This window comes from Alligator mississippiensis, chromosome 2 (genome assembly GCF_030867095.1).
Source record: "Alligator mississippiensis isolate rAllMis1 chromosome 2, rAllMis1, whole genome shotgun sequence".
Lineage (NCBI taxonomy): Eukaryota > Metazoa > Chordata > Crocodylia > Alligatoridae > Alligator > Alligator mississippiensis.
In genome coordinates, this window is record NC_081825.1 from 3,064,950 (window position 1) to 3,076,530 (window position 11,581).

At 54.6% G+C, this 11,581-nt stretch overlaps 1 protein-coding gene and 1 non-coding gene across 3 annotated transcripts in view; one reads left to right on the plus strand and one right to left on the minus strand.

The window, feature by feature from the left end:
* HSPA12B (heat shock protein family A (Hsp70) member 12B) overlaps positions 1–2,884 on the minus strand; it is a 37,722-nt gene extending 34,838 nt beyond the window's left edge. The window contains exon 1 of one of the 2 annotated variants that reach the window (XM_014600979.3): positions 2,733–2,884. The gene's annotated coding sequence lies outside the window, so the exon portion shown is untranslated. Of the gene's footprint in view, positions 1–2,669 lie in introns of both variants that reach the window. The other variant, XM_014600978.3, reaches the window with a different exon arrangement.
* A 3,393-nt stretch (positions 2,885–6,277) lies between these two features.
* On the plus strand, positions 6,278–6,370 carry TRNAI-UAU (transfer RNA isoleucine (anticodon UAU)). The gene is given in 2 exon segments: positions 6,278–6,315; positions 6,335–6,370. It is a non-coding gene; the product is annotated as a tRNA-Ile (tRNA).
* Positions 6,371–11,581: the final 5,211 nt, after the last annotated feature.

The window sequence follows — 11,581 nt, forward strand, 5'->3', positions numbered from 1 at the left end:
GCTTTGTGGCACAGTGCGTGCTGCTAAGGAAGCTGCAAGCCTCCCTTGTCGGGCGGGGTAGAAAGAGGAAGGCGGCGGGGCTGCTTCTCCATTCATAGAGATGTGGGGTTGGAAGGGACCTGCAGAGGTCACGTCTGATCCAACCCCTGCCTGAAGCAGGATCAGCCCTGTCCAAACCAGCCCAGAATCTAAACTCTTTGTAAAACAGCCATCCACCCTGACACAACACAAGATATCGCCCGAACCTGCCACGGGGAAAACAGGGGGTCCACGGCAGCCAACGTCCTGCTGCTGCAAAGGGTGTTAATACACAGTCAAGAGACCCCAGGTAGAGGCTGTGCCCCTGCTGCAGAGGAAGGCACCCCCCCCGGCCATGCCACAGTCACAAAATCCCAGACCATGAGGGTTGGAAGGGAGCTCAGGGGGTCACATCTAGTCCAACCTCTGGCTCAAAGCAGGACCAGCCCCAACTACATCATCCCAGACAAGGTTTTGTTTAGCTAGGTCTTAAAACCCCGCAAGGATGGAGAGACTCCACCACCTCTCTGGATAACCTGCTCCAGTGCTTCACCACCCTCCTTGCCAGAGATTTTCCTAATATCCAACCTCAACATCCCTTGCTGCAACTGGAGCCCATTGCTCCTTGTCCTGCCGTCTGCCCCCACTGAGAACAGCCCAGCTCCATCCTCTTTGCAGCCCCCCTGCAGGGAGGTGAAGGCTGCTATTCAATCCCCCTCGGTCTTCTCTTCTGCAGACTCAATCAGCCCAGTTCCCTCAGCCTCTCCTCACCAGTCCTGTCCCCCAGCCCCTAACCATTTTGGTTGCCCTCCACTGGACTCTCTCCAATGCGTCCACATCCTTTCCCACAACTAGACACCGGACTCCAGATGAAGCCTCCCCAGTGCCGAATAGAGGGGAAGAATCACTTCCCTAAGTCCATGTCCTGGCATCCGTTACAACCCCCTGGGGAGGAGGATGGACAGGAACTGAGACCTGTTTCTGCAGAGCAGTCGTGGGGCACCAGTATGGCTGGACCCACCCATGAGGTCTCGGGACTGAAGAGAGAGAGGTTGCTTGGAGCTGGCCTGTTTCTGGGGGATAGTGGAGAGTTTCTCCCCATCCCACACCGAGTTCTTTCCTGGGGAAATGGCCTTGCCCAGCCATCCCTGGAGAGCCACGACCCCACACCCAACCCACCCATGCACGTCACAAATGCAACTGCAGCCACGCACATGCACATTGCCTTCTCCTGCGCTGTCACGGGACACAGGCGAGCCACAGCCCCTGCCACGCACATGGCCTGCACATGCATGCACGAGGCCCCTGATGCATGGGCCTGTCTCATCACTGCCTGCTCCCCCAAAGTCCATGGGCAGACCCCCACAAGAGCCCCGGCACCCTGCCCAGGCTCCTCTCTACCTTGTCTGTCAGGGAGGAGACTTTCAAGGTGTGCTGGGCAGCCTGAGCCCTTGGGTGTTGGCTTTCCCTGCAGATTTAACCCAAGTTCTTCCTTAGTTGTGCTCCCCTGCTCCTTGCCCCCCGATTTTGACACAGGTGCTGCTGGGCTGGTAAATCTGCTGCCTTGCAATGAGGATAACAGCTGAGCCCCTGAGCTTATCCCACAACTCCCTCCAAGACAGAGCTGAACAAGCCAGGAAAACCCCAGCACTGGCTGTTTTGGATCAGGCAGCGTCTCCTGGGGCTTCCCAGCCTCTCTGCTTCCCGGGAGGAGGAAACAAGTCAGCTGTGGCATCCATCAGAGTTCCCCAGAAGCCAGCCCCCTGCTCCTCTCCCTGCTGTCCATCACCGAGCAGCCAGGAAAGTTCATTCACTTATCTGCACCTCAGTGGTCCCATCAGTGAAATGGGCGCAGCCGCAGACACTCACAGGTTTCACTAGGCACGACTCACTAGTGTGCAGTAGCTGCTCGCTGATGCCACGCTGTGCAAACCGAGGAAGAAGGGACCCCAGAGTCACCTCCTCCGGACCTCCAGCCCCCCATGGAGAGGCAGAGCTGCTTGTACAGACACCGCGCAGGAATCTCCAGGGATGGAGCTTGCCCAGCTCCTGGAGGCCCAAAAAGTTTGCCAGACAAGAGTGCAAGAGAGCACAGCCTTGTGCCTCTGTCTGGAAGGCTTCGTGCCCATCCAGGAGACACATCCAGCCCCGACTTTCCAGGTGAAATGCATAAGGGAGCTGGGGCTTTCCTCCGCCCTTTGCTGCACAACGGAGCTGGGCCGCAGCGCCTGGAGCTGACCATGTTCATGGCTCTCCCTCAGGAGGGCTCAGAGTCGTCATCCCCCAGACTCAGAGAGGGCAGGGAGTCCCCTGACACAGAGCCCAGGGGTGCTGCATATTCCCTCCCACCCCTAGGAAAATAAACCAGGGGTCCGGCCCCCCAGTTTGTGCTCTCTCCACATCCCCTCGGACCCCGGGAACACAACCCAGGTGTCCTAGCCTCAGGTTGTGCTTTGTGCACATGCCTCCCAGAGCGGGGAAGAGACCCCGGGCACACACCACCCTCAGCCCCATCCCTTCTCCAAGCCCCACTCTGGGAAGAGCCGGCTCCATCCCACCATGCAGCAAAACAGCCCCATCCATCCCCCCCCCGGTGCCCGGGGAGTATTGCTCCAGGCGGGGGTGTCACAAAGAGTCCACCGCCTGCTCACCTCCGCCCAGGCGCTTGTCCCGAAGCAGCTGCAGCAGGGCTGCGAGGGATCCAGCTGTGCTACCTGGAGATCCAGCTGTGCACTTTGTTCTCCGGTTCCTTCCTCGACGCCTTCAGGCCGCCCCGCTCTCCTAGCTCCGAGGGGTCTGGTCTGGGCCTCCCGACGCCCTGCTCCGCCTGCTTGCAGACTGCCTTTCTTTATGGTTTCCTCTGGCTTCCCCCAGCGCTTTCCGCCCACCCCCTCGGCCCAGCCCAGCCCGGCCCAGCCCAGGCAGTGTTTCAAATTGCAATCCCAGATGCAGATGTGAGCAAGGGGAGGAGGCGGCAGGGCCAGCCCGGGCGCAGGGAGTGAAAGCTAAACGCCCTGCTTGGCTCCTGACAGCTATCCCGCAGCCCCGCCGGCAGCAGGCCACTGCGCTGAGCTTCCCTCTGCTGGGCTTTGCTCCCCCCCGGGCTAGGCCTGGGGAGAGAGCATATGGGGACAAGCAGCTCCCACATCATCCGACAGCGCAGAGATGCATGATGCAGATGGGGAGAGACAAGGATGCCAAGAGCCAAAAGCAGGGTGGGATGGATCTGTGTATCCAGCCATCCCTATGTGCACCCACTGTCTGCCTGTCTGTTCATCCAACCGTCCCCAGATACACCCGCTATCTATCCATCTGAGCATCCCTCCGTCCCTCTGTGACCATACTCATCCCCATACTCACCCTCGATCTATCCATCCGCTTATGCACCCACTCCCCATCCGTTTGTCTGTCTGTCCATCTCCCATCACACCCACTATTTGCCTATCTATCCATCCATCTCTCCCTCCCCGTGCTCAATCCTTCACTATTTATCTATTCATCCACCTGTCCACATGATCACGCTCTATCGGGAGGATTTAGGATTGCAGACAACAAGAGTTGGAAGGGTAGATAAAACCGTGGCTGGGACGATGGAGTTGGGGCTGGTCCTGCTTGGAGCAGGGGGTTGGACAAGATGGGACCTCCAACCGACTCGTACCTCACCTGCTGGGCACATAAATGTGATCCTAGTCCACCCTGCTCCACTCCTTGAAAAACCGGCAGTACAAAAGATGGGCAGGTCTTCTCCCTCCTCGCTGCTTTTCTGGGACTCAGTCTTCAGGGCTGGGTGAGGACGTGTAACTAGATGCACAACTAGATTTTCAGGCTGGAATAAAGTTGCTACCAGGCACCTCAGTCCATTTGGACACCCAACGGTTGACCCTTCACTAACTCATGGGAGATGAATAAAAGTGTGTGCGTGGGCCAGGAAGGGCTTTACAAGTGAAGACAAGGAGTCTGCACCCACGTGATGGATGAGGAGCATGAGGAGGTGGATGTGGCCAGAGCAAGGAGCCTTTGGCAGTAACACAAGCAGGGAACAAGCTCGTTTCCCAGGGCCAAACCAGGAGGCACTGAATGATCGAGTATCATCTCCCAACCCAACTACAAATAGAGTGAGGCAAAAGCCTATTGATTGAGACCCCTGGACTCAACACAGCACACGTTGTGAGGGTCAGGAGCTGACTTCAGGTCTCAAATGCAACTGCAAACAGGGAATCTGTGACCCCGTGTGCTTGCACCGATGCACCCTCAGGCCTAGGCTGTTTAATGCTTGTATCAGGCACCTGGAAGAAAATGCACAAGCATCACTGATAAAGTCTGCAGGGGACAGAGAGATTAAAGGGTGGACTAGCATGTCTTAGTGTCAGGCATGGGTGGCCGGGCTGGGGACTGATTGGGGACCAGGGTTACCAGGTTCGAAGACTGTAGTAATAGAGTTGGGGTCGCAGAGCAGAGAATGCAAGTCAAGGTCAAGGATGGGGCATGCAGGGTCCAGAGAAGCTAGGTCAAGGATGGGGCATGTAGGGTCCAGGGAAGTTAGGTCAAGGATGGGGCATGTAGGGTCCAGAGAAGTTAGGTCAAGGATGGGGCATGTAGGGTCCAGAGAAGATAGGTCAAGGATGGGGCATGTAGGGTCCAGAGAAGATAGGTCAAGGATGGGGCATGTAGGGTCCAGGGAAGTTAGGTCAAGGATGGGGCATGTAGGGTCCAGAGAAGATAGGTCAAGGATGGGGCATGTAGGGTCCAGAGAAGTTAGGTCAAGGATGGGGCATGTAGGGTCCAGAGAAGATAGGTCAAGGATGGGGCATGTAGGGTCCAGGGAAGTTAGGTCAAGGATGGGGCATGTAGGGTCCAGAGAAGATAGGTCAAGGATGGGGCATGTAGGGTCCAGAGAAGATAGGTCAAGGATGGGGCATGTAGGGTCCAGAGAAGTTAGGTCAAGGATGGGGCATGTAGGGTCCAGAGAGCCAAGGTCACAGGTGGGCACATAGAGACCAGCACCTTGCAAAAGCACCATCAAGAATCACAAAGAGGGTTGTCTCCCCTGCCCTTATATAGGGGAAAGATTTGGTCAGGTGGTTTTCACCAGCCAACTATGTCCTAGAGAGGGGGTGGAGCCTTGTATGCTAATGAGGAGCTTAGGCAGGTCCCACCCATGCATTGATAGCTACCCTGGGAGTGGCAGGCATGGCGAAGCTCCTGCTTTGGTAACCCACAGCCCTGGTTTGAGGTTGTTGTCTTGACCCTTCTCAGAAAAAAGGCTTAAGGAGCTTGCTAAAAACAAGGGCAATACTGGTTTGATCACAGTGTATAATGATGCAATGGAGAGCCTGTCACATCTGGAGACGATGGTATTGCAAGCTCTAGCAGCTAGATCTTGATGCTATGCAAAGCAAAGTCAGTAATGATGAGGCACTTGCTTTTAACACAGATTAATTCATCACTGGTGAGGCTAGCAAAGGGCAGCAATAGATACTCCATCATTGCACATCTTAAAATCCTGACTGGAGGTTGTTCTAATTGCTGTCTTCTAGTTCAGAGGAGTGTGAATGAAGGGAAGATGTATGGTTTGAGTTGTGCAAGAGGGCAGACGAGATGATCTTTGCTGTCCCTTCTGACCTGACAGTCCCTAGTCTACAAAATACGAGGTGCTGGGAGCCCAGATGAAAGCATTATGGGTGCAGCTGGAGAGGGAAGGCTGGATCTTAGCAACAATATGCTGGCAAGACTGGCGAGACTTAGGCACAGCCCAGCTGGAGGACTTGGAGAGGGTTGAGCCAGCAGCTCTTGGCAGGTTGGGAGATAGTCGGAAGAGCCTTGCTGTCATTTGGGAAGTGAATAGCAGTCCCCATGATTTGCAAAGATCCTACAGGATGCTCCATGGTGACGGACAACCATGACGCAGAGGCCAGAGGAACTGGAGCTTCTCCTGGGATGCGGTGTTGAATGATTTGGCTGGGACCACGTGACAAGGGACCCCCAGTTCCACCCCAATTAGCAGCGCTCAGCCTGGGTTCATTAACATAACCCCCCAACCTGCTCTGCTCGCAGGCCTAGCTGCTGCCTGACCCCGCAACCTCATGGAGGAAACCCAGCTTCCTGCGAGGCCTCCTGTGCAACAGCCAGCTGCTCTGCAGCAATGCAGTCCATGCGTGGCGGGGCTGGACACTGCTTGTCCAGAGAGCCGGTAGTTTGGGAAAATTCACCTGAAGCTGATTCACCCAGAGCTTTTCCAACCTAGGATCTCACACAAGGTGCTCCAGTGGTGCAATGGGTCAGCACGTGGTACTTATACTGCAGTACTAGTGAAGCAATGCCAAGGTTGTGAGTTCGAGCCTCACCTGGAGCATTTCACTTTTTCTTCATGGTAAGGGTGGCCAAAATTTGGAATGGGCTTCCAAGGGAGGTAGTGCTCTCCCCTGCATTGGGGGTCTTTAATAGAAGGCTCGTTAGGCATCTGGCTGCAATCGGCTGACTCCGGCGCTCTTTCCTGCCCTAGGCAGGGGGTCGGACTCAATGATCTGTCATCCAACCCTAACATCGATGAACCTATGAATCATCTAAAGTCTTTGTAAAACTATCAACCCTGACACAACACAACACCTCACACCCAAATCTGCCCCATGGAAAGCAGGGGGACCATGGTGGCCAACATCCTGCTTTTATAAAGTTTGTTAATACACGCTGCAGAGATGCCAGGAGGAGGCCATTCCCCCAGGACAGAGGAAGGCAACACCCCGCACCCTACCCCAGTCTATACCAATATGACCAAGGGCTAAATTTCCTTCCTGACCCCAAATATAGCATCAGTCTGAGCCTGAGCACAGGGGCAAGACCCTCTTGCCGGGATGCTTCAGGGTTGAGTGCCAGCAGGAGCACTGGCACACAGGTTTGTGCAGTTTTGCTACGAGCTTGCATAGCACATTTGTCTGGGCTGGTTTGCACAGCACTGATCCTGCCTCAGGTGGAGGTTGGACTCGATGTGACCCCTGTGGGTCCCTTCCAGCCCCACTTCTCTAGGACTATAATCTGGAGGTGCAAGGTGGGGCGCTCCGCAGTGAGCATGGCTTAGATGAAGAAGGTTAGGATAAAAGCAATGAGAACTCGTAGGCTTGGAAAAGTCATATTGCTTTGTGGAGGTGAAAAATGGTTAGGGCATTGCTCGAGCCCTGGGAAGAACAGGGCTCAATCCCTTTCTCTGCCACAGACTTCCTGGGTGACCTTGGGTGCATCCCTGGTACAATAAAGATGACAATGGCACTAATGTTTCCCCAGCTTCACAAGGATGCACAGACTCTGCAACGAGGGTTGTAGCAATGCCTATATTAGCCAGGGCTGCCTCTTTCTAGAAACATATTGACTCATAACCCCAAAAAGATGCAGAGCCACAGCCCGGGCAGCTTAGATCCTTTCAGCCATGAGGAGCCAGACGGGAGGTTTGGGCTGGAAGCGGGGGTGGAGTGAATATGCTGGTAAAAGCTTTGTCTCAATCTGTTTTGAGCAGCTCAGTGCTTTAAACAGGGTGAATGGAGGCAGGCAAATAAAAGGAGATGAGCATTGGTGCCTCTGCACCAATGAGCATTGGGAGATGCCCGTCACTGTCCTTCGAGTGTCTCTGTGCATCTGATCCATCACTGCCCTGGGTGGCCTGGGAAGCAGAGGCCGTGAGCAGCTGTGATTCGGATGGATGCGGCCGGCGTGGGCCTGCATGGAACAGCAGAGCCGTGCAGGCTTCCAGGGGCTGGTGCACGAGAGCCACGGAGCTGCTGTGTCCTGGCTCAGGTCCGTACAGCCCCGCTCTCCACCGCATCCTGCGGCAGTGAGTTCCACAGGTTGCTTACGGCACAATTCAGGATGCTAGCATCCAGCTTTCCTATCAAACCATTGGGGAAGGGGCTCCCAGCCAAGGGTTTTGGGGGTCCGAGTGCCAGAAACCAACTTGCAACCGCTCAATGCATGAAACGTTCCCAGCCTAGTTTAGCAACCGCTCCATCGTGATGGGTGCAAGCAGCGGGGCTTTGCTGGAGATTGCCTCTGCCTGCCTTCTGACCGGGGCGGAGGGGGGAAGCCAGCAAGGGCGGTGTCCGCTTGTTCGTCCATGGAGAGTCTTGCCGAGGGAGTGAGCGAGTGCTGGCCGGCGCTCGTGTTTGCATTCCTGCGGCTTCCGTGGGAGTTTGCACAGGATTTATGTACCTGGCTCTGAGCAAACGGCAGGACGGATTCCAGAACAGGCTTGTCATCAGGAAATGTCCGCGCACACACACAGTCTGTGCTCTGTGGCTTGTAAACCTCTTGTTATTAATGCACCGAGAAAGGGAAAGGGGTGCAAAAGTGATGGATAAGAGCAAGAGGTGACCGCCGAGCAGTGGTTTCCAAGTGTTTTTAGACTCCGGGCCCCCCTCGTCAGATGTAAACCCCCTTGGAAAACGCCAGCTCTTAGTTTTCATGTGTTTCTTAACTACAGCAAAATAATAGATCCGTTCTTCTGTTGCAAAGAAACCCAGACGCTGCGTCTATATGAGACGCTGGCTGTACAGTCACGTAGTGCTTGCAAGTGCTAAATGACTGCGTGGTAACCGGAGGCACTGCACAGTCGCATCCCCGCACGGCTACATGTGGACGCTGACTGCGCAGAAACTCATTACTACTCGTGTCGCTGCAAGGCTACTGCACTGTAGTAACGAGCTAATGCGCAGTAAGTGTCTTGTGTAGACGTGGCCTGAAAGACCCAGCAGGGCAGAATGGTTTGGATTCCTCCTCGTGCAAATCTCTGGCTTGATCTTGTGAATTATGTTTGCAGCTACCGGTGCATGGCACCCCCCTTGAAAGGGTCTTGAGGCACCCCAAGCTGCTGCGGCACCCTGTTGAGAATCCCTGGGGCTAGATGGACCAGCAAGGCGGAGGGGAGATTGCAGCACTCCCAGGGTGCTGGAGCTTGCTCCTGAAAGACAGGCGGGCAGCACCGAGTGACACGCGGATGGGAGACCTTCGGGCTGTCATTAGGAGCCGAATGATTTCAGTCTCACGCCACGTCCTGTCCTCAGCACTCGCATCATCCACCCTACACCAAAGGCAAGCTTCCATCTGGAGCCGACGCCTGTGTTTTCTGCCCTGGCCCCTTGTCAAGAGGTGACGTAGCGTTTTCCTGTGAGCGATGAAAGCTGCATAGAAACGGCCCCGGCGAGACCGAGAACGGAAACGCAGGAGGAGAGCGCGGGCTCCCAACGGGGAGGTGGACGCAGCCCTGCAGCTGGATGCGGGTTAAGCAAATGTGGGTTAAACAAATAGTATTGGCCCCATGCTTGAAGAAGGGTGTTTGTGCACGAAACCTTGCAAAGAGCAATTTTTCCAACGATGTAGTTGGTCATGTTTACTCCAAGAACTTTGTCTGCTTCGGGTTAAATAGAGGCATTATCATGCAGATGCTCCGGGGCAGCCCTGTCCTGGCCTTTCATCAACCACCCTGCAGCCCTTCACCCTGTGTTACACCCCGTTGACCCGGGATGTCTGCATTCCCCCAGGTCACACCTAGTAGTACCAAGTCTGATGCTAGCAGGGACAGATACTTCCAGGGCAGACCAGTTCACTATAATGCACCTGTCTGCTGAGGTGGGTATCATGCCTATATAGACCCGTATTATTCCCCTATGCTTGCAGCCTGAGGCATATGGCCTGTGCTGTTGCTGTGTCTGCAGTTCTCCATAAAAGCCATATGGAGAAGAGGTGGTGAGGACACTATCATTGGCCTCAAGGGACCCCTCTGCAGGGCCCTGCCGTACCCAGGACTTAGAGCCACGCTGGGATCTAGCAACTGGAGATAATAGCACTGCCCAGCCTTTCTGGGGTTCAAAGATTTCTGTATGCAAAGATGCTGAGGTCAAAGGCAGTCTGGAGGACAAGTCAAGGACCCACCTGAGTCCAGTGGCCCCTGGGCTAGCATGGCTCAGACAGGGTTTTCTCCATCACCCACGGGAGAGAGGCGGCAGTGAGCTTTATTTCCAGCTTTGATCCAAAGGATGGAAGCAAAGCAAGAAAGAAGGAAGCAACGTGCTGCCTATTTGCACTCCAGCTCAGGCCACACGTGGATCTGTAATGCTTGCAACAAACTCAAAGACCAGGGGCCCTCTTCCAGCCCAGGTCGAAGGCATGGTTCAAACTCTTGCAGCCGGACCACGAAGCAGTCACTGCCCGGCCACCACATCCCACAGCAGTGCCGGCCACAACTGTATGCAAACAGTCATGCCAGGCGTGCTGGGATGCACGCTCACAATGCAAGGAGCTCCTCTGGGTCACGGTGCACACGTAAGAGGTCTAGTCAGGCGCCTAGTGCGCCCATTGGTTGCGGGCAATGCCAATTCGAGAGCGATGAGCTTGGTGCAAGCGTCGCGGATCCACGTGTGGTCTGAGCTGGAGTGCAAGTTGACAGCATGCTGTTTTCTTCTTTCTCACTTCGCCTGAATCCTCTGGATCAAAGCTGCTTCATGGTGAGCTGCATCCAGGGCCAGATGTTCCCTCCAGACCAGATGTGATTCTGCGTGCTCCTCCCAGCTTTCTACATTGATGTCGAACAACGTTGTATTATCTTTGCACACATCATGGTACTCAAATCTCACTATACACAGTACTATTGGAGACACGGTCTGCTCCCATTCTCCTGACATGGCCGAGCCATTGCAACCTCCTCTTCTCGATAGTGGTTTAAGTGTCTCCATCCTGCGCGCTCCAGCACCTCTGTGTTTGGTATTCTGTCTTCCCACTTCATTTTCAGCATCCCGCGCAGGTATTTCATGTTCAGTCTCCTGACGTGCCCAGCATAGGTAGCCCACGTTTCATACGAGCCATAAAACAGGCACAGCAGCACACAAGGGTTGTAGATGTGTATCTTCACCTTAGCTGATAGTCTGCTGTTATCCCATGCATATTTTTGTCACAACCTGACATTTTTAGCTGCTTTTCCAATTCTGTTAGTTAGTTCAGTCTGAAGGTCGAGAGTCCTGCTCATCATAGAGCCCAAATAGCAAAACCTATCAATGATGCCACCCCTCCTAGCCTTTAAACGGACACCGAACCTCGCCAACATCATCACCAGAAGCAAACTTCCTATGGCCCCGGGCACGCCACATGGATCCAGACCGCGCCAGGACCAGATATGTAAAACCTGCCAACACATCTCCAACCCTCCCTTAATAATGACACCCTGCAGCAGAACCGTCACCATTCCTGGCTCTTTCCCCCACCCCTCCCGAAATGTCAGATATCTCATCCAGCGCACTGAATGCCCCGATGGGAACTACACGGGAGAAACTGAGCTACCGTGCACCAGGATGAACGTGCACCGGATGTCTATCAGAGACAAAAATACCCAATGACCCATGGGTGCAAATTTCTCACGAGACCACCACTCGCTCTCCCGTCTCTCAGTTCGAATCCTCAAAGGGGAATTTACCAAGCACCTTTCATAGACGAGCCTACAAAGTTCCCTTCATAAATCTACTGGATATAAAAAAAAATCATGCACTAAATATAGACATTGGATTTATGGCAGATTATAACCTGCCTG